Below are 19,036 nucleotides of genomic sequence, written 5' to 3'. Positions count from 1 at the left end.
TTGTATTGGGGCCTCCAACCCTAGAGTGGTGTATTCCACAGAGGTTGTGGCAGAGCATAAGGTTGAAATGACGGGATGGCTGGCTAGGAATGATACGAAGATGCATAGGACCAAGGAGGGGGTGTAAACAAGGAAGGATGAGTGGGGGGTCCCCAAGAAGGTATAGTTGTGGTTTGGTTGGGGTTGTAATATCCATGGGATGACCCTTGCATGCCATAATGGTATGGCCTAGGCCCAGGAGGTCTCCTTTGGCTAATGTAGAAAGGTTGCTCAGTGAATCCTTCAGATCCTTGATATATAGCTTTGAGTCTTGGTAAAGAAGGGCACTTGTCAATGGAGTGGTTTTCTTCATAGACCGAGCAAATTTCAATACAATTCAATGGACATTTCTTCCTAGGATGCCTCCTGGTGCATCTGGGACAAAAGATGGCCAAGGCTCTCTCTGCTTCCTCTTGCTTCCTTTTAATGTTCATGGTGTCCATTTGCAAGGCAAGGGTTTGCAACATCTCACTTTTGAAATCTTCTAGCATGTTTCCAATTTCACCCTTGATGGATGAGATGGAAGATGATGTATTGGCAATAGGTTGACTACCCCTACCCTTTTTTCTGGCCGCCCTAGAATGGTTTCTAATGACAATTTTGATATCCTCATAGGATAATTGGTAGATATCTCCTCCTGCTAACAAATGTAACATATCTAGAAGATCTTATCTTACTCCCCTGAGGAGGACCAACTTTAGTGACTCAGGGTCAAGTGTGCACCTGGCCCTTTTGTAATTGAGATGGAATCTTTCTTCATAGTCTTCTAAGGATTCATCATGCCCTATGGTCATCTTGAAATATTTTTCTTTAGTATCCTTTTGACCGACAGTAGTCTCGATATTTGTTGTTAAAGGGTTGTTGCATCTAACCCCAAGTTGTGATTAAGCCCATGAAACAATGAAATGTTGCATCCTTGAGGGTAGATGGAAATAGTTCTAAATTTTTCTCATCATCTGTATAGTCATAGGTTTGGCATATAACAACAAAATAAAATAGGAAAGTGTCAGTTTCCTCTGTGGTTGGACCATGGAAATGAGGTAAGGTAGAGAGGCTTATATTTTTCATCTTAGTGTCCTCATTGGTTTCCCTGATGGGGAAGGCACCCTCAACTCTCTCTTTATTCCTTGTGTCATTTCAGTTTTCAACCATTGGTTCAGTAGGAATGGGTTCCTCCTCTTCTTCATGCCCTGTAGGTTCTTCAAATATGTCAGGTTGCTTACCTAAAGGTTCCTCCAGTTCACAGTGTAGGTTTTAACCCCGTACAAAAATTACCTGCATACAAATTATAAACACAAAAAATAAACAATGCGAGAGCATAACACATAAAACACATATACACAGAGATTTTCCCGTGGATCGCAAAACCAGGACTACCAGCTTGATTTTTCATTATGTTCCTTTCAATGTTACAATACATATTTATACATGCCGAAGCATCCAATACCATGGACCGAAAACCATCGCATCCAAAACCATGGACCGAAAACCATAGGTATGTCCGCTAGTCGTGGAAAGAATATAACGCAACACAACATTCTCCCACTTGTTGTTTTCTTTCCACAGGGGGCCACAGGAGAGCTTAGTCATTTATCCAGCCCTGAAATGCCCATTGTTTCTCTACACCAAGAGAACCTCTTAGAGCTCACAGATTTTGTCAATGCATCTGCACAATTCTTCAAAGTGCCCACCTTTACCAGTAACACCTTTTTGTCTTCTATCATATCCCTCGCAAAGTGATACTGAACATCAATGTGCTTTGTCTTTGAATGATAAGCAGGGTTCTTTGCCAAGAAAATTGCACTTTGGTTGTCACAGTCTATCCTTATAGCTCCCTGTACTAACCCCATACTTAAGCACAATCTCTACAACCAAACTGCTTCCTTGCTTGCATGAGTGGCTGCCATGTATTTTGCCTGTGTAGTTGATAGTGCCACTACAGATTATTTCTTACTCATCCAACTCACTGCACCTCCAAATAGGTTAAAAACATACCCACTTGTAAATCTTCTCTAATCCAGATCTCCAGCCTAGTCTGCATCAACAAAGCCATGAATATCCAACACTCTGTCCAATCCTGGTCTTCCTTGGTATCACAAACCATAATCACTAGTGCCACGCAAATACCTAAAAACCTACTTTAGTGGTGTCCAGTGCTCCTTCCTGGTTTTGATATAAACCTGCTCAATACTCCCACTGCATGTGAAATGTCTGTTCTAGTACAAACCATCACATACATCATACTACCGACTGCACTTGCATATGGAACACAGGACATGTCCTCTTCCTCTTCTTATGTCTTGGGACATTGTTCAGTAGATAACTTTACACCTAGAGGAATAGGAACTTTCATTGCTTTACTATCCTTCATATTAAACCTCTAGAATATTGTCCCAACATACTTCCTCTGGCTTAGCCAGAGCTTCCTCTTTGTCCAATCTATTTTAATTTCCATACCCAAAATATAGTTTGCAGCACCAAGATATTTCATGTCGAATTTGGAGGACAAATGGGTCTTCAAATCCAGGATAATGTCTTTGTCATTTCCAACCAGCAACATATCATCCACATACAAGACCAGATAAATAACATGGTCACCAATTAATTTAAAATACACACAATGATCTCCTTTGCTTCTGGTGAAGTAAAGTCCCCATATAAATGTATCAAATTTCTAATACCACATCCTTGGTGATTGTTTTAACCCATACAGAGACTTCTTTCACTTGCATACCAGTTCTTTCTTAACCTTCACCACAAAGCCTTCAGGTTGCTTCATGTAGATCTCCTCTTCCATATCCATGTGAAGAAATGATGTATTCACATCCATCTGTTCTACCTCAAAATCAAAAGTAGCAACAACAGATAAAAGTAATCTAATAGAAGTTACCTTGGCAACATGAGAAAAAGTATCACAAAAATTAATTCTCGGCACGTGGGAATAACATTTTGCTACCAACCGAGCTTTGTGTTTCTCCACCTTTCCTTCTGCATTCATCTTCTTCTTGAACACGCATTTGATGCCAATGGGTTTCCTTCCAGCTGGAAACTCCACCAAATCCCAAGCCTCATTTTTGTGCAAAGATGCCATTTCATCAACCATGGCCTGTTTCCAGAGTTTTCCATCCTCTGAATCTACTGCTTCCTTCACAATTCTGGGATTATCATCAATAATAGATAAAGAAAAATTTGAATAGAAAGTAGATGGACTATAACTTTCTAACTGCCTTCTTTCTCAAACTGATCTTCTCACACCGAGATTTTGTGGCTCTTCATCTTCTGATTCCTCCTCTACTATAGAGTTTGATTCTTCCTCCTTTAGCTCAAACTCTATCTTCTTAGGTTCCTCTGGTTGGACTTCATGTTTAATAACATCTTTCACCTCTCTGAACACCACATCTCAGTTGTACACAACCTTCCTTATTACTGGGTTCCAAAGCTTATAACCCTTTAAACCATCGTTATACCCAATAAATATGCACTTTTCAGATTTACTATCCAACTTGGTTCATTTCTCCTTTGGAACATGTACATATGCATCACATCTAAATACCCTTAGATGTGAAAGAGAGGGTTTCTTACCAGTCCATACCTCTTGCGGAGTCTTATCCTCCAACACTGATGAAGGCGATCTATTGACCAGGTAACACGTTGTCTCCACCGCCTCTGCCCAGAATTCTTGTCCTAACCTGGCATCACTAAGCATGCTTCTTACCCTTTCCATCAATGTCTTGTTCATTCTTTCTGCAACTCCATTTTGCTTAGGTGTATATGGAGTAGTCTTCTACTGTTCTATACCACACTTCTTACAAAATTCTTCAAATTCCTTATTGCAAAACTCTCCACCCTTATCTGTCCTCAGCACCTTTATCTTCTTCTCTGTCTGGTTTTCCACTAGAGCCTTAAATTCTTTAGATCTCTCAAAGACTTCATATTTCTTCTTAAGGATGTATATCCATGTATTCCTTGAGAAGTCATCTATAAATGATACATGGTACATAGACTTACCCAGTGATGGAACCTTCACAGGTCCAAACACGTCAATGTGAACAAGCTCTAATATATGTTTCGCCTTCTTACCACCAGAGGGGAAACTCACTTGATTATGCTTCCCATATACACAATTTTCACAAAAATGAAAATCGAGAGAGATATTACTCATACCTTTACCATGAAGTATTCGAAGGTTGTTCTATCCAATATGTCCAAGCCTTTGATGCCACAGCATGGTCTTCTATCCAGAGACCACTAGATTTCCTGCTTCACTTTCAGGAACCACATAATTGTTGCACCCATCAACAACAGTGCTACCTTGCAGCTTGTACAGAGTTCCGGTCTGAACTCCCCACACCAATACCAGTGCTCCCCGAACCATCTTACAGGTATCCTTCTCAAACATTGTTTTTACACCTACATCATCTAGCTTGCTTACAGAAATCAGATTTCTGGCTAATGTAGGAATATGCAGAACACCCGGAAGTGTTCTAACCCTTCCACCTTGCAACTTCAACTTTACTTTTCCGCAACCAACGATTCTATCCTTCCTATCATCCCCTAAGAAGACATCACCACCATCATATTTATCATAGTCGCAGAACCACTCTCTATGGGGAGCGAAGTGAAAGGATGCACCTGAGTCAATCAACCATGCCTCATGATCTACATGTGTACTTGAAGAACCCAAGTACACATCCCCACCTTCATCTGAGGTGGTTTTCGCCTCTACAGAAGAAGCATCATTAGATCACTTTCCTTTGTCAGGAGCTTTAGATTTACAGTCGCTTTTGTAGTGCCCTTCCTTTCTGCATTTCCATCACACCACCTTTACAGGTTTTCCTAGAGATTTAGATCTCCCTCTAGATTTAGATGTCCCACTCGATGACATACTTTTTGTTTTTGTTCTGGGACCGTCCTCGTATAGACAAGGAATCACCATTCTAGCTCTCCATATTTTTCCGTCTCATATCCTTCGTCAGCAAGGATGAGACTATTTCATCAAACTACAAGGCAATTACATTGCTACCTATTGCAATAACCAGACTATCCCACGAATTTGGTATAGAACACAACAAACTGATGCACTTATCTTCATTTGAAATTTTAATATCAACAGATAATAACTAACTTACCACAGCATTAAATGCATTCAGATGCTCAGTCACCAAGTCTCCATCTTTCATCCTTAGGTTGTATAGCTTTTTCCGTAGGAACAATTTATTCACCAGAGACATAGATTTGTACAAAGTCCCTAACTTGTCCCACAAAGCCTTAGCCGTAGCTTCCCTTGATACATTCAACAATACTGAATCTGAGACACACAATCATATTGTGCTCTTTGCCTTCCGATCCAACTTCTTCCATTCTTCTTCGGACACTCTCATTTCTTTAGTACCCAGATCTACCACGATCCACTCATATTTATCCACCAACAGATCCTCCATCTTGAGTTTCCACAACTCAAAACTCTGAACATTAAATTTATTTATCTCTATCTTTCCACTGCTCTCCATATTCTTTCACCACTAGAATCGATCCCGCAGTTCTCCCACTGAACAGGGTCTACCACATGTCAGAGTGAAACCCCTTAGCAACAAAGGAATCCCCTTGAAGTCAAAACAGCTCTGATACCAAATGTAGGTTTTAACCCCATACAGAAATTACCTACATACGAATTCTAAAACATAGAAAATAAACAATGCGAGAGCATAACACATAAAACACATATACACAGAGATTTTCCCCTGGATCCCAAAACCAAGACTACTAGCTTGATTTTTCATTATGTTCCTTTCAATGTTACAAAACATATTTATACATGTCAAAGCATCCAATACCATGGACCAAAAACCATCGCGTCCAAAACCATGGAATGAAAACCATCACGTCCAAAACCATGGACCGAAAACCATAGGTAGGTCCGCCCATAACACAACCCAACACAAAGCCACATAAGAAGAGAGAAGGTTGGTTGTTGGATGTAGTGGGGGTATTTGGCAAAAATTTCCCTAAGTTGTCCATATTCCTTCGAGGCATGAAAGGAATTATTTTTGGGTTGGTTTTGTATTTATTTTTTATTTTTTTTTAACCTGGAAAGCACTTGCGGAAATGAAATTTCTGATTGAATGAAAATCACTGACAGAATGAAAAAGCTACTTGCTGAATTAAAATCCTACTTGAAGAATGTAAAGGAAGCAACTAGATTACTTTTTGGAGAAATAAACTAATGACAGAATATTGAAGACAAGAAATATAAGAAAAGAAAACAATAATCACATTCTACTCACACACCTCCCTGGCGAGAGACCACTAGGGTTCTAAGCTAGACTTCTATAGAGTTACAAGAAGCTTGATTCTTTGATGGAAGAAGGGAAATTCTACTCTAAGAGAGCTACTCTATTACAATAATAAAAAAATAACATGTAATGCTAAATCACACCATACCCTAATTAACCATTTAAGCAGCTATGTTAAGAAGAATTTCTAAATCAACACTAAACAAATGTTACTATCTAAGTTGCAGAAGTAAAAAGCATCAAACCATACTAATGTGCAAGAAAAAAACTAAACTAAATCTGTTTTCACTTTTTTTGGTTTTTTAAGGAAAAATAATGTAAACTAATTGTTCTTGTGGATGTGATAGGTGGATGGAGAGTGTTTTAGGATGGACGTAAGGTTTATGAAGTTTTTGGATGGTTTGGAGGGGTCCTAGGAGGCTTTTTGTGACTTTCTATAGGTTTCCCATCAATTCATCCTCAAAACAGACCATTTCAGGAAAACCTACAAGATGTACTAGAAACCTATAGAATGTTCTTGTAGGAATTACAGGAAACCTATAGGATCTAGCCGAGAGCTAATTTGTGAGGTTTTGGAGGTGTCAGGAAGCTTGGAAAGGTGTGTGATGAGTGGAATGGGGTGTTAGAAGGTCTAGGAGCACTCAAGAGTAAATATCCAAGATAAGAGATGTCTAGATTCGCTCAATGTATCTAGGGTAATTTCAATGAAAAATTATGAAAAACTAGTGAGGGTGATGGTGAAACAAGAGATAGCTAAGGTGGGTGAAGTGGAAGGTGGCTACTGGTGATGAAGTCTGGGTCTCCTCCTAAAGTACCTTCTCTGCATAAAACATGTATGTCTTCCAAAAACTATGCAATAAGATACATTTTCATAAACTAGAAAAGCATGAATCAATTGCCTATATTATGCATGAACAAAGTTGCTGAAGGGAATGAAAGCATGAGTGAGATCTTATTGCAGAAACGGAAATGGAAAAAGATGACGATGAAATCTGCCTTGCAACATGAACCAAATAATGATTCAAAGACAACAATCTACAAAGCTCATAAAAGAACTAGAAATCTGTGTTTTTGGGGGTGTTGAAGGGTCCCTTCCTCAAGTCATGGTCCTAGAGGGAGGAAGTGAGGCAAACACATCTGCTAACAACCTTGTGGTGATCCTTTTTCTCCTTTCTAGCCTACTACTTGAAAGAAGTCACAAATGGATGCAAACTATCACACAACCAATCTAATCTATACTGCTGTAATGGAAATGCATCTACTAAGAAAATGATCAATTAAGCTATGGATCTATACCAGCATACATGTACAATAAAGAGGAGCCTCGGCTTCTAGGGTTGGGCCCTAACCCACGGGATTCAGCCCTCTGAGTTAACCTAGTGTTGGCTCAAAACAAAACTCATTCTTATTACCAAAACAATGGATTACATAAAAAAATTTCATAAGTCTTGATGTAATCCATTGTTTTCGTAATAAGAATGAGTTTTGTTTTGAGCCAGCACTGAGTTAACTCAGAGGACTGAAGCTCTTGGGTTAGGGCCCAACCCTAGCAATGAGGCCTCCTCTTTATTTTACATGTATGCTAGAATAGAAGCATATCTTAATTGTTCATTTGCTTAGTAGATGCATTTCCATTACAACAATATAGATTAGATTGGTTGTGTGATAGTTTGTTTCCATTTGTGCCTTCTTTCAAGTAGGAGGTTAGCAAGGAGAAAAAGGATCACCACAAGGTTGTCAGCAGGTGTCTCAGCCTCACTTCCTCCCTCTGGGATTATGACTTGAGGAAGGGACCCTTCAACAGCCCCAAAAACATAGATTTCTAGTTCTTGTATGAGCTTTGGAGTTTGTTGTCTTTGATTTAATATTTGGTTCATGTTGCAAGGCAGATTTGATTGTCATATTTTTCCATCTTCATTTCTGCAATAAGATCTCACTCATACTTTCATTCCCTTTAGATCCTTTCTTCATGCATAATATAGGAAATTGATTCATGCTTTTCTAGTTTATGAAAACGTATCTTGTTGCATAGTTCTTGGTAGACACACTTGTTTTCAGCAGAGCAGGTACGTTAGGAGGAGACCCAGACTTCATCACCAACAACTACCTTCCACTACATCCATTGTAGCAATCTCTTGTTTCACCATCACCCCCACTATTTTTTCATCATTTTTCATTGAAATTTCCCTAGATACATTGAGTGAATCTAGCCATCCCTTATCTTGGATATTGACTCCTGAGTGCTCCTAGACATCCTAACACCCCATTCCAGTCATCACACACCTTTCCCAAGCTTCCCAACATCTCCAACACCTCACAATTAGCTCTCGGCTGTATCCTGTAGGTTTCCTGTAATTCCTATAGGGTCATCCTATAGGTTTCTAGTACATCTTGTAGGTTTTCTTGAAATGGACTGTTTTGAGGCCAAATTGATGGGAAACCTTTAGGAATTCACAAAACGCCTCCTAGGACCCCTCCACACTATCCAACGAATTCATAAACCATCTAGCCATCTTCAAACACCTTCCTTCCACCTGTCACATCCACAAGAACAATTAGTTTGCATACTTGATTTTTCCTAAAAACCCAAGAGAAAAGAAAACAGATTTAGTTTAGTTTTTTGCTTGCATATTAGTATGATTTGATGCTCTTTACTTCTACAAATCAGATAGTAGCATTTGTTTAGTGTTGATTTATAAATTCTGCTTAGCATAACTGCTTAAATGATTAACTAGGGTATGGTGTGATTTAACATTAGATGTTGTTTTTTCATTATTGCAGTAGAGTATCTCTCTTAGAGTAGATTTGCCCTTCTTCCATCAAAGAATCAAGCTTCTTGTGACTCTATAGAAGTCTGGCTTGGAACCCCCATGGTCTATTGCCGGCTGAAAAGTGACAATACACAGGGCCATCACTTTTACTTGTGCATACAACACTGTCACCTCCAAGTTTGTATAAATGCCAAGTTGATAAGTAAAGTTGGTAGCCGAGGAGTTGCAGTATCCTTGATTTATCAACCTGGGGTTCGTACAAACTTGGAGGTGATAGTGTTTTATGCACAAGTAAATGTGATGGTCCTTCCTATTGTCACTGTTCAGCCAGCGAGAGACCCCAGGGGTTCCAAGCCAGACTTCTATAGAGTCAGAAGAAGTTTGATTCTTTGATGGAAGAAGGGAAAATATACTCTAAGAGAGCTACTCTACTGCATTAATGAAGAAAACAACATGTAATACTAAATCACACCATATCCTAATTAAACATTTAAGCAGCTATGCTAAGCATAATTGCTAAATCAGCACTAAACAAATGCTACTATCTAAGCTGTAGATGTAAAGAGCATCAAACCATACTAATGTGTAAGAAAAAACTAAACTAAATCTATTTTCACTTTTTTGTTTTTTTTTAGGTAAAATCAAGTATGCAAACAAATTGTTCTTGTCGATATGACAGGTGTATGGAAGGTGATTGAGGATGGCTAGAAGGTTTATGAAGTAGTTGGATGGTGTGGAAGGGTCCTAGGAGGATGTCTGTGACTTCCTAGAGGTTTCCTATCAATTCGGCCTCAAAACAGGCTGTTTCAGGAAAACCTATAGGATATACTAGAAACCTACAAGATGATCCTGTAGGAATTATAGGAAACCTATAGGATGATCCTGTAGCAATTACAGGAAACCTACAGGATATAGCCAAGAGATATTTGTGAGGTGTTGGAGGTTTTGGGAATCTTGGGAAAGGTGTGTGATGAGTGGAATGGGGTGTTAGGAGGTCTAGGAGCACTCAGGAGTCAATATCCAAGATAAGGGATGGCTAGATTCAATCAATGTATCTAGGGGAATTTCAATGAAAAATGATGAAAAACTAGTGAGGGTGATGGCGAAACAAGAGATGGATACAGTAGATGAAGTGGAAGGTAGCTGCTAGTGATGAAGTCTGGGTCTCCTGCTGAAGTACCTGCTCTTCTTAAAACATGTGTGTCTTCCAAGAACTATGCAACAATATACATTTTCATAAACTAGAAAAGCATGAATCAATTGCCTATATTATGCATGAATAAAGTTGCTGAAGGGAATGAAAGCTTGAGTGAGATCTTATTGCAGAGATGGAGATGGAAAAAGATGAAAATGAAATCTGCCTTGCAACATGAACCAAATACTGAATCAAAGACAACAAACTCCAAAGCTCATATAAGAACCAGAAATTTGTGTTTTTGGGGTTGCGGAAGGGTCCCTTCCTCAAGTCATGGTCCTAGAGGGAGGAAGTGAAGCGAAGACCCCTGTTTACAACCTTGTGGTGATCCTTTTTCTCCTTGCTAACCTGCTACTTGAAACAAGGCACAAATGGAAGCAAACTATCACACAACCAATCTAATTTATACTACTGTAATGGAAATGCATCTACTAAGCAAATGAACAATTAAGCTATGGATATATAGTAGCATACATGTACAAAAAAGAGGAGTCTTGGCTAATAGGGTTGGGCCCTAACCGAAGAGCTTCAGCCCTCTGAGTTAACTCAGTGCTGGCTCAAAACAAAACTCATTCTTATTACCAGAACAATGGATTACATCCAAAATTGTCACAAGTCTTGCAGCTCGAAAATAGAGTAGAGTTTTACAATAAAAAATTAAGGCCTATGACCATCCTTCAGCACATTAAACCTCTCTTTTCGCATTAGATAATTTATTTTTATCTTTAATATATTCATTAGGAAGGTTTGTGAATAATTGAATATTTGTGCCTAATATTTTTTTTTTTTGTTGAATATTATGAAAATATTGGGCAAATTATGAAGACTTGGAGGAGATAATTTAGGGAATTTTTCCCTACTACTGGAGGATCAATAATAAATAATAAGTCAACAAGATATTATGGAATTATGGCACAAATTGTGGAACTCCAATGATTGAGAAAATCTAGGAATGTGTTCCACTAACCAGGGGAGTAGATCCACCAATCAAGGGATCAGATCCACTAATGAAGGGATTTCGGTAGGGAAATACTTCTCCACTAATGGGTAATGATTCCTTGTCATTTTTTATAAGTACCAAGTCGAATTTTCCTCTAGGGAATGATTGAGAAAATCTAGGAATGTGTTCCTTGCCATTTAATGCAAATTCCTATTATTGGGGACTAAATCCACTAATCGAGGGATTTTGGTGGGGAAAGATTCCTCCATTCACGGGGAATGATTCCTCATCATTTTGTATAAGTACCAAGTTGAATTTGCCTCTAGGGATATTTTATTAGTGTTATTATGGAGAGAGCTTGTATTTTTGCAGATCCATTGTATCTTCTTGCAGGGATGTAATTCTATTGATGAAAATAATGAAGAATGGTGTCATGTTCAGCTTCTAAATCTTGTTCTCCTCCATAGGTCTCTGACTTTCCTTGGGCTTGGCCATCCCGGGAAGCTCAGATCCCTTTTGTATCATTTTCTTTCCTTCTTTTCATTGCTTATTCACATGCATCTCTAGTATTTATTTCTTTCTATTTCTGCATTTAGGATTAATAATTTCTTGTTGTAGGATTGAGTTAAATGGTTGATATAAGTTCTTTTGTAGGATCACAAGTGTCATTTCATCCTTGAAAAAGCTTTTTAAGTTTATAGAAATCATTGAGCTTCTTCGATTAGTCTTCTTATTCCCAAATTTGGATTGTTGGACCTCATTTTTGGCAAAGAACAGTAAATTTCTGTTATTTTTTAGATCAAGAAAACATTCTAGTTCATAAAAAAAGTTACCCCATTGAATTTTCACTTGATTGAGTTAGGCATTTCTTAGATTTACTAGCTCACTAGTTCTCAAATTTCTACACTTTCGACTACTAATGTTTTTTTTATTTTCTTAGAATGGATTAACATAGTTCTTTTTGAGTCATTCCACTTGGAATAGGGACCTAAGACATCCTAGTTAATAAAAAAAATGTCCCATCCAATTTGGATTTTATTTTCTTGGTCATTAAACCCTCTACAATTTCATCATTTCACAAGCGTTTTGAGCGAATACATCCATCTCCCGAATTTGGTTATGAGTTCTGAGTGATCCTAGGAATTTTCATACTCCATTCCATCCATCACACACCTTTCCTAGGCCTCCCTTCACATCCAACACCTCACATTTTTCTCTCAGTTGTATCTTGTAGGTTTCCTATAATTCCTACAGGATCATCCTATAGGTTTCTAGTACATCCTGAATATTTTCCTGAAATGACCTCTTTTGAGGCCGAATTGATGGAAAACCTCTAGGAATTCACCAAAAGCCTCCCAGTGGTCCTCCATACCACCCAACCATCTCATAGCCCTTCTTTCCATCGTCAAACATCCTTAATTCACCTACCACATCCACAAAATCAATTAATTACATACATGATTTTGCATAAAAAGACAACAAAGAAAACACATATTTAGTTCAGTCTCTTTAGTTGAACATTAGTGTTGTTTGATACTTCTTACTCCTACAACTTAGATAGTAGCATTTGTTTCATCGTTATTTAGAATTTATACCTAGCATAACTTCTTAAATGGTTAATTAGGGAATGGTGTGATTTAGCATTCAATTTTCGTCTCTTTCCTTGTGCTTTCTTTCTTGCAATATGTTAAGGTTCCATTTCGAATATTTCATTTTCTGTAATTAGTTTAGGATTTGAATTCAGTACATGCAATCCATTACATCATGACAACAAAGAAAGGACACATTGTATGACGCACATATAGTGTCGACACCTCTTAAGTTTATACGAACTTCAGGTTAATAATTAAAGTTGGTAGCCTTGGGAGTTGTAGCATTCTTGTTACAATACCAAGGCTCATCACTTTTTGGCACCGTTGCCACGGAGGTGTCAAGGTATGCATTGTTTTATTCCCTAGTTGATTCATTCTTTTAACTTTTTGTAAAAACAAAATATTTGTATTAGGCATATTTAATTTCAAAAGTAGAAAATTGCATTGCATTATAGTTTTCATTCAATCATAAAAACAAAAACAAAATTCTCCAACACTAACCCCCCCATTCGATCACATGGTGCTATAAGAGCCATATCGCCATTCACTTTTGTAGGTAGAAGAAGAAGATGGCAAAGAATGTAGAAGAAATGGATTGAGATGATGACAATAAGGAAGACCTCTCGGATTTCCCATTCAATATACTGATGGTAGTGTGCACATGAAAAACATCCCTCCATATTTTCTTCCAAAATTTCATGGTCCAAGGTCAGAGGATCTCGAAACATTTCTCTTTGAATTTGAAATTGTTTTTAGATCTTATGGTTACTTATTAGAAACTCAAAAACTAAGATTGTTTCCAGAAACATTGACAGTGTTATATGCACAAGTAAAGGTGATGGTCCTGCCGGTTGTCAATGTTCAATTGATGAGAGACCCCAAGGGTTCCAAGCCAGAGTTCTATGGAGTCAGAAGAAGCTTTGTTCTTTGATGTATGAAGGGAAAATCTACTCTAATAGAGCTACTCTACTGTGGTAATGAAGAAAACAACATGTAATGGTAAATCACACCATACCCTAATTAACCATTTAAGCACCTATGCTAAGCAGAATTTCTAAATCAACACTAAACAAATGCTATTATCTAAGCTACAGAACTAAAGCGAATCAAACCATACTAACGTGCAAACAAAAAACTAAACTAAATATGTTTTCACTTTTTTGGTTTTTATAAGGCAAAATCAAATATGCAAACTAATTGTTCTTATGGATGTGACAGGTGAATGGAAGGTGTTTGAGGATGGCTAGAAGGTTTATGAAGTGGTTGGCTGGTGTGGAGGGGTCCTAGGAGGATTTTTGTGACTTCCTAGAGGTTTCCCATCAACTTAGCCTCAAAACAAGCTGTTTCAGGAAAACCTGTAGGATGTACTAGAAGCCTACAGGATGATGTTGTAGGAATGACAAGAAACCTATGGGATACAAGAGAGAGCTAATTGTGAGGTGTTGGAGGTGTTGGGAAGCCTGGGAAAGGTGTGTAATGAGTGGAATGGGGTGTTAGGAGGTCCAGGAGCACTCAGTAGTCAATATCCAAGATAAGAGATGGCTATATTCACTCAATGTATGTAGGAGAATTTCAATGAAAAATGATGAAAAACTAGTGAGGGTGATGGTGAAACAAGAGATGGCTATGGTGGATGAAGTGGAAGATAGCTACTGGTGATGAAGTCTAGGTCTCCTCTTGAAGTACCTGCTCTACTTAAAACATGTATGTCTTCCAAGAACTATGCAACAAGATACATTTTCATAAACGAGAAAAACATGAATCAATTGCCTATATTATGCATGAAGAAAGTTGTTGAAGGGAGTGAAACCATGAGTGAGATCTTGTTTCAAAAATGGAGATGGAAAAATATGACAATGAAATCTTCCTTACAACATGAACCAAATACTAAATCAAAGACAACAAACTCCAAATCTCACACAAGAACTAGCAATTTGTGTTTTTGGGGTTGCTGATGGGTCCCTTCCTCAAGGCATGGTCCCAGAGGGAGGAAGTGAGGCCGAGACACTTTCTAAAAACCTTGTGGTGATCCTTTTTCTCCTTGCTAACCTACTACTTGAAAGAAGGCACAAATGGAAGAAAACTAACATACAACCAATCTAATATATATTGTTGTAATGGAAATGTATCTACTAAGAAAATGAACAATTAAGTTATGGATCTATACTAGCATACATGTACAATAAACAGGAGCCTTGGATGCTAGGGTTGGGCCCTAACCCAAGAGCTTTAGCCCTCTGAGTTAACTCAGTGCTCGCTCAAAACAAAAGTATTATTATTACCAAAACAATGGATTACATCAAAAACTGTCACAAGTCTTGCAACTCGAAAATAGAGTAGAGTGTTATAATCAAAAATCCAAATCCTACTAATGTCATAGGCCTATCTATTTATACATTTGAAGTCTCCAATGACTTCCTTAAAATTAGGGAGGCTTGGCTGCCAAACTCGAGATAAACTGGTGCTTTGTCTTTCATTTGCTCGGCTACCTTCTAGTCCTCATGATTTGGTTGTTTGCACTTCGAGCTAATGGAGGAATTCGAATGAAGGGGTAGTAGATGAGGAGGATTTACCTCCTCTAATCCCTCTCCCTTGTCCCATTCAAGTTTTGACCTTGGACTTTGCCAAAATTCCTTGCTTTTATCCTCTAATCCTACATTAAATGAACTTTAGACCACAAAGCAAAATATCCAACTTTAACTCATCTCATAAACAAAATATAATCAAAAGTGTGGAATAAGTTATGAGAATAGTTGGTTTGACTAAGCTAGGAGATGAATTAAGGCCCATATAATTACCCAATAATGAGGGTCATCATCACCCCCTACTGAAAGTGTTGCTCATCCTTTAAGCAACCTTGACAATATCCATATCCTTCATGGCTTTTGTAGCCTCTCTGACATCCCATGCCTCTATTGTGGTCTCTTCTTCTTGTTCATAGAAGCCTACTTTGTTTTCTACTTCTTCCCACTGCCTCGTTTCTTCTTCTTCTTTTCTCCATTCTAGCATCCCTAAGAGTAGTGGTGGACTGAGTTTTAGGCCTATCCAATTGACTTTCAACCTTTACATATATTGCTTATACATAGGTGTGATGTTGAGTTCCTCTCTCAAACTTTGAGGGGAGTGATATTCTCTTATCATTAAGATGTGTGGCAGTGTGCTCCATCTCCTTAGGCAAGCATGTAAACTATCATCTCCTAGCATCCTAAAAATGTCATAAAAATGTGAAATTGCTTGCTCTGGGGCAGCAAGATATCTAGGTGGCAGCTAAGGATCATTTGCAATCAAATTATGGATACTGATGAGGGCCATGGTATTTTATTGTTCAAATCTGATCAAATGAGGTTCATTTTTCTCTCTGGCAAATATCCTTTTCATCTCTGCAACTCTTGACTCCTCATGGTTCATCCATGATGCCAAAGCCATTAATTACGCCGTAAGGCGTTTCCCTCTGAAATGAGCTCCCCCAAATGCCCTTCTGTCCTAATCGTAGCCGTTAGATCTTTTGTTAGAAGATTGAACAAAAATCAGCCGTCGAATTTAAAACATTAAAATACCCTTAAAAAAACTCGGCTCGACATCTGTGCTGTGCTTTTTACAGAGGAGTTACAGGTAGAGTCCATTTGAATTCTTAGTGGAGTTTATGGCAATGAACCATGCTCTCCGCTCCACATCTGTGCGCTTTTTACGCAGCAGTAACATATTTTTCATTTGATCAGTGTCGTTTTCGTCGTTCTCGAATTTGAAATAAATCCGCCTATATTCGGCAGATTTATGGAGCAGGGATGCCATAGATTTGAACTTTAACATATTCAGATGAACAGGTTGCTAAGGAGACAGCCATTAAGAAACCCGAAAAAGAAGAAGACTGTAATGCTCGTTGGGTTCGTGCTTAATCTTCAAGTTAGGCAGTCTGCCATTGCTGTACTTGAAACAGGAGCTAACACAAACACTCCGTCTGTACAGAATGGGGTAACACTGCGTGAAGTGGGCCTGCTAAAAGACGCCCTCGGCTTCTTGCATGCTACCGACAACGTTGTAGATAGAAGTGCATGTGTTTCTCTCCCACAGGGCTGCGTTAAGCTTAAGGCCTTATCGGGCGGCAAAATATTCCACGCCCAAATGCATCAGAGGGGTTTTGTCGGAGATAGATTCTTACTTAACACTCTTATCACTATGTATGCTACGTGCGGGAGCCCGGAGGATTCTCGGCGAGTGTTCGACCAGATGACAACACGAGACGCCTTTTCATGGAATGCCATGATTTCAGCATATGCCAGACATGGATTTTCCCAGGAAGCTTTGGTTCTGTTTCGTCAAATGAAAAAACAGAGTGAAATTCAACCCGATCAATTCACCTTTACCGGTGTTCTTCCTGCATGTAACACCTTGGAAACCCTCGAGGAAGTTCATGAGGCCATAAGCAGACGAGGGTTTCAGTATGATGTTTTTGTAGGCACTGCCCTCTTGGACATGTATGCAAAATGTGGTATTATTGAGAAAGCACGCGATGTGTTTGACAAAATGCCTGAACGAAATATTGTTTCCTGGAACGCCATGATTACGGGATACCTGCACAATGGATACATAGATGAGGCATTGAAGCTTTTCAGAGAAATACCCCAACGTAATGTAGTCTCCTGGACTGTGATGATTGTTGGGTATGTGCAGAATGGACTCAGTTTGGAAGCCATGGAGATGTTTAGGCAAATGCATCTGGCAGGCGTTGAGCGGGACGCAAAAACTTTTGCCAGTGTTCTCCCAGTGTGTGCGAACTTGGGAACTATGCAGCAGGGTATAGAGATACATGGAGAAGTAATCAGAAGTGGGTTGGAATCTAATGTCTTTGTGGGAACTGCCCTTGTAGACATGTATGGAAAATGTGAGAGAATAGACATTGCACGCAAAGTGTTTGACAAAATGCCTCAACGAAATGTTGCATCCTGGACCGCCATTATTGCAGGTTATGCACAGAATGGGCACAACATGGAAGCTCTGGAGATTTTTCGACAGATGCAACAAGCAGCAGTGCAGCCAGATTCGAAAACCTTTGCCAGTGTTCTCCCAGCATGCGCTAATTTGGCAGCTCTGGAACAGGGCATGGAAATCCATGAAGAAATAATTAGAAGTGGTTTTCAGTGCAATGTATTTCTGTGTAACGCGCTTCTGGACATGTATGCAAAATGTGGAAGCATAGACAAGGAAAATGAAGTTTTCGACAAAATACATGGAAAAGATGTGGTTTCATGGAATTCAATGATTGCAGGATATGCAATGCATGGATGTGGCAAGGAGGCCCTGAAACTATTTCAAGAAATGCAACAATCTGGTATGAAACCGGATAGTGTTACCTTCGCCAATGTTTTGTCGGCATGTTGTCATGCAAGCCTAGTGGATGAGGGCCGAAAGTACTTTAATTCTATGAGTCAATGTTACCAGATCACACCTGTGATAGAACACTATGGCTGCATGGCTGACCTTGTTGGCCGTGCTGGGCACCTAGAAGAGGTTAAAGACTTGATAAGCAAAATGCCAATAACCCCTGATGCTACAGTCTGGGAGTGTTTGCTTGGTGCCTGTATCATACATAACAATACATAGTTACGAGAATACGCTACAGAACACCTTTTTGAGTTGGATTGGAAAAATGCAGCAACTTATGTTGTGCTCTCAAATATCTATGCCTCATTGGGCCGGTGGGATGGTATTGAAAAGCTGAGAAAAACCATGAAAGATAGGGGGATTAAACCAATGGCTAGATGCAGTTGGATTGAAGTCAACAAGCAGGTGCATGCTTTCCTTTCACGAAATGGGTTGCACCCGCTATAACATAAAAAGCTGGAACTAATCCATGGTCACAAAATAATTTTAAGCAGGTCATTGCAGCATGATTTTTCCAGCATGCTGTGGAGAATCAGAGATGAAGTTTAAAGGGCAGGGTATTCCTTTTTATGGAAAAGGCTTTGCCATTGGGAAGAAGTTAACCTGTTAACTCCAAAAATCAATAATAATACTCACGGTCCAAAAAGTGAAAATCAAACCAATATCTCCTACCAATTGGAGTAAAATTCAAATGCAGCTTTTCTAATGGAGGCAAAATATTCATGATTGATCTATGAAGAGCGAAATGATAGTTGGAGGTTATTGAAGTCTTCAAATTCAATCCTCGAGGAGCTGAATCAACAATTTCTTTTTGCAGCGAGATT

At 38.9% G+C, this 19,036-nt stretch overlaps 1 pseudogene; it reads left to right on the top strand.

Annotated features, from left to right (window-relative positions):
* Nucleotides 1-16,646: 16,646 nt before the first annotated feature.
* On the top strand, nucleotides 16,647-18,431 carry LOC149235642 (pentatricopeptide repeat-containing protein At2g13600 pseudogene; annotated as a pseudogene).
* The last annotated feature ends 605 nt before the right edge of the window (nucleotides 18,432-19,036 follow it).

Source organism: Pinus tabuliformis, chromosome 8 (assembly GCF_031772625.1).
Source record: "Pinus tabuliformis cultivar Carrire ecotype Pingquan chromosome 8, CPIR1, whole genome shotgun sequence".
NCBI lineage: Eukaryota > Viridiplantae > Streptophyta > Pinopsida > Pinales > Pinaceae > Pinus > Pinus tabuliformis.
The sequence above is the reverse complement of the archived record's forward strand: the minus strand, read 5'-3'. Positions and strand labels throughout refer to the sequence as shown.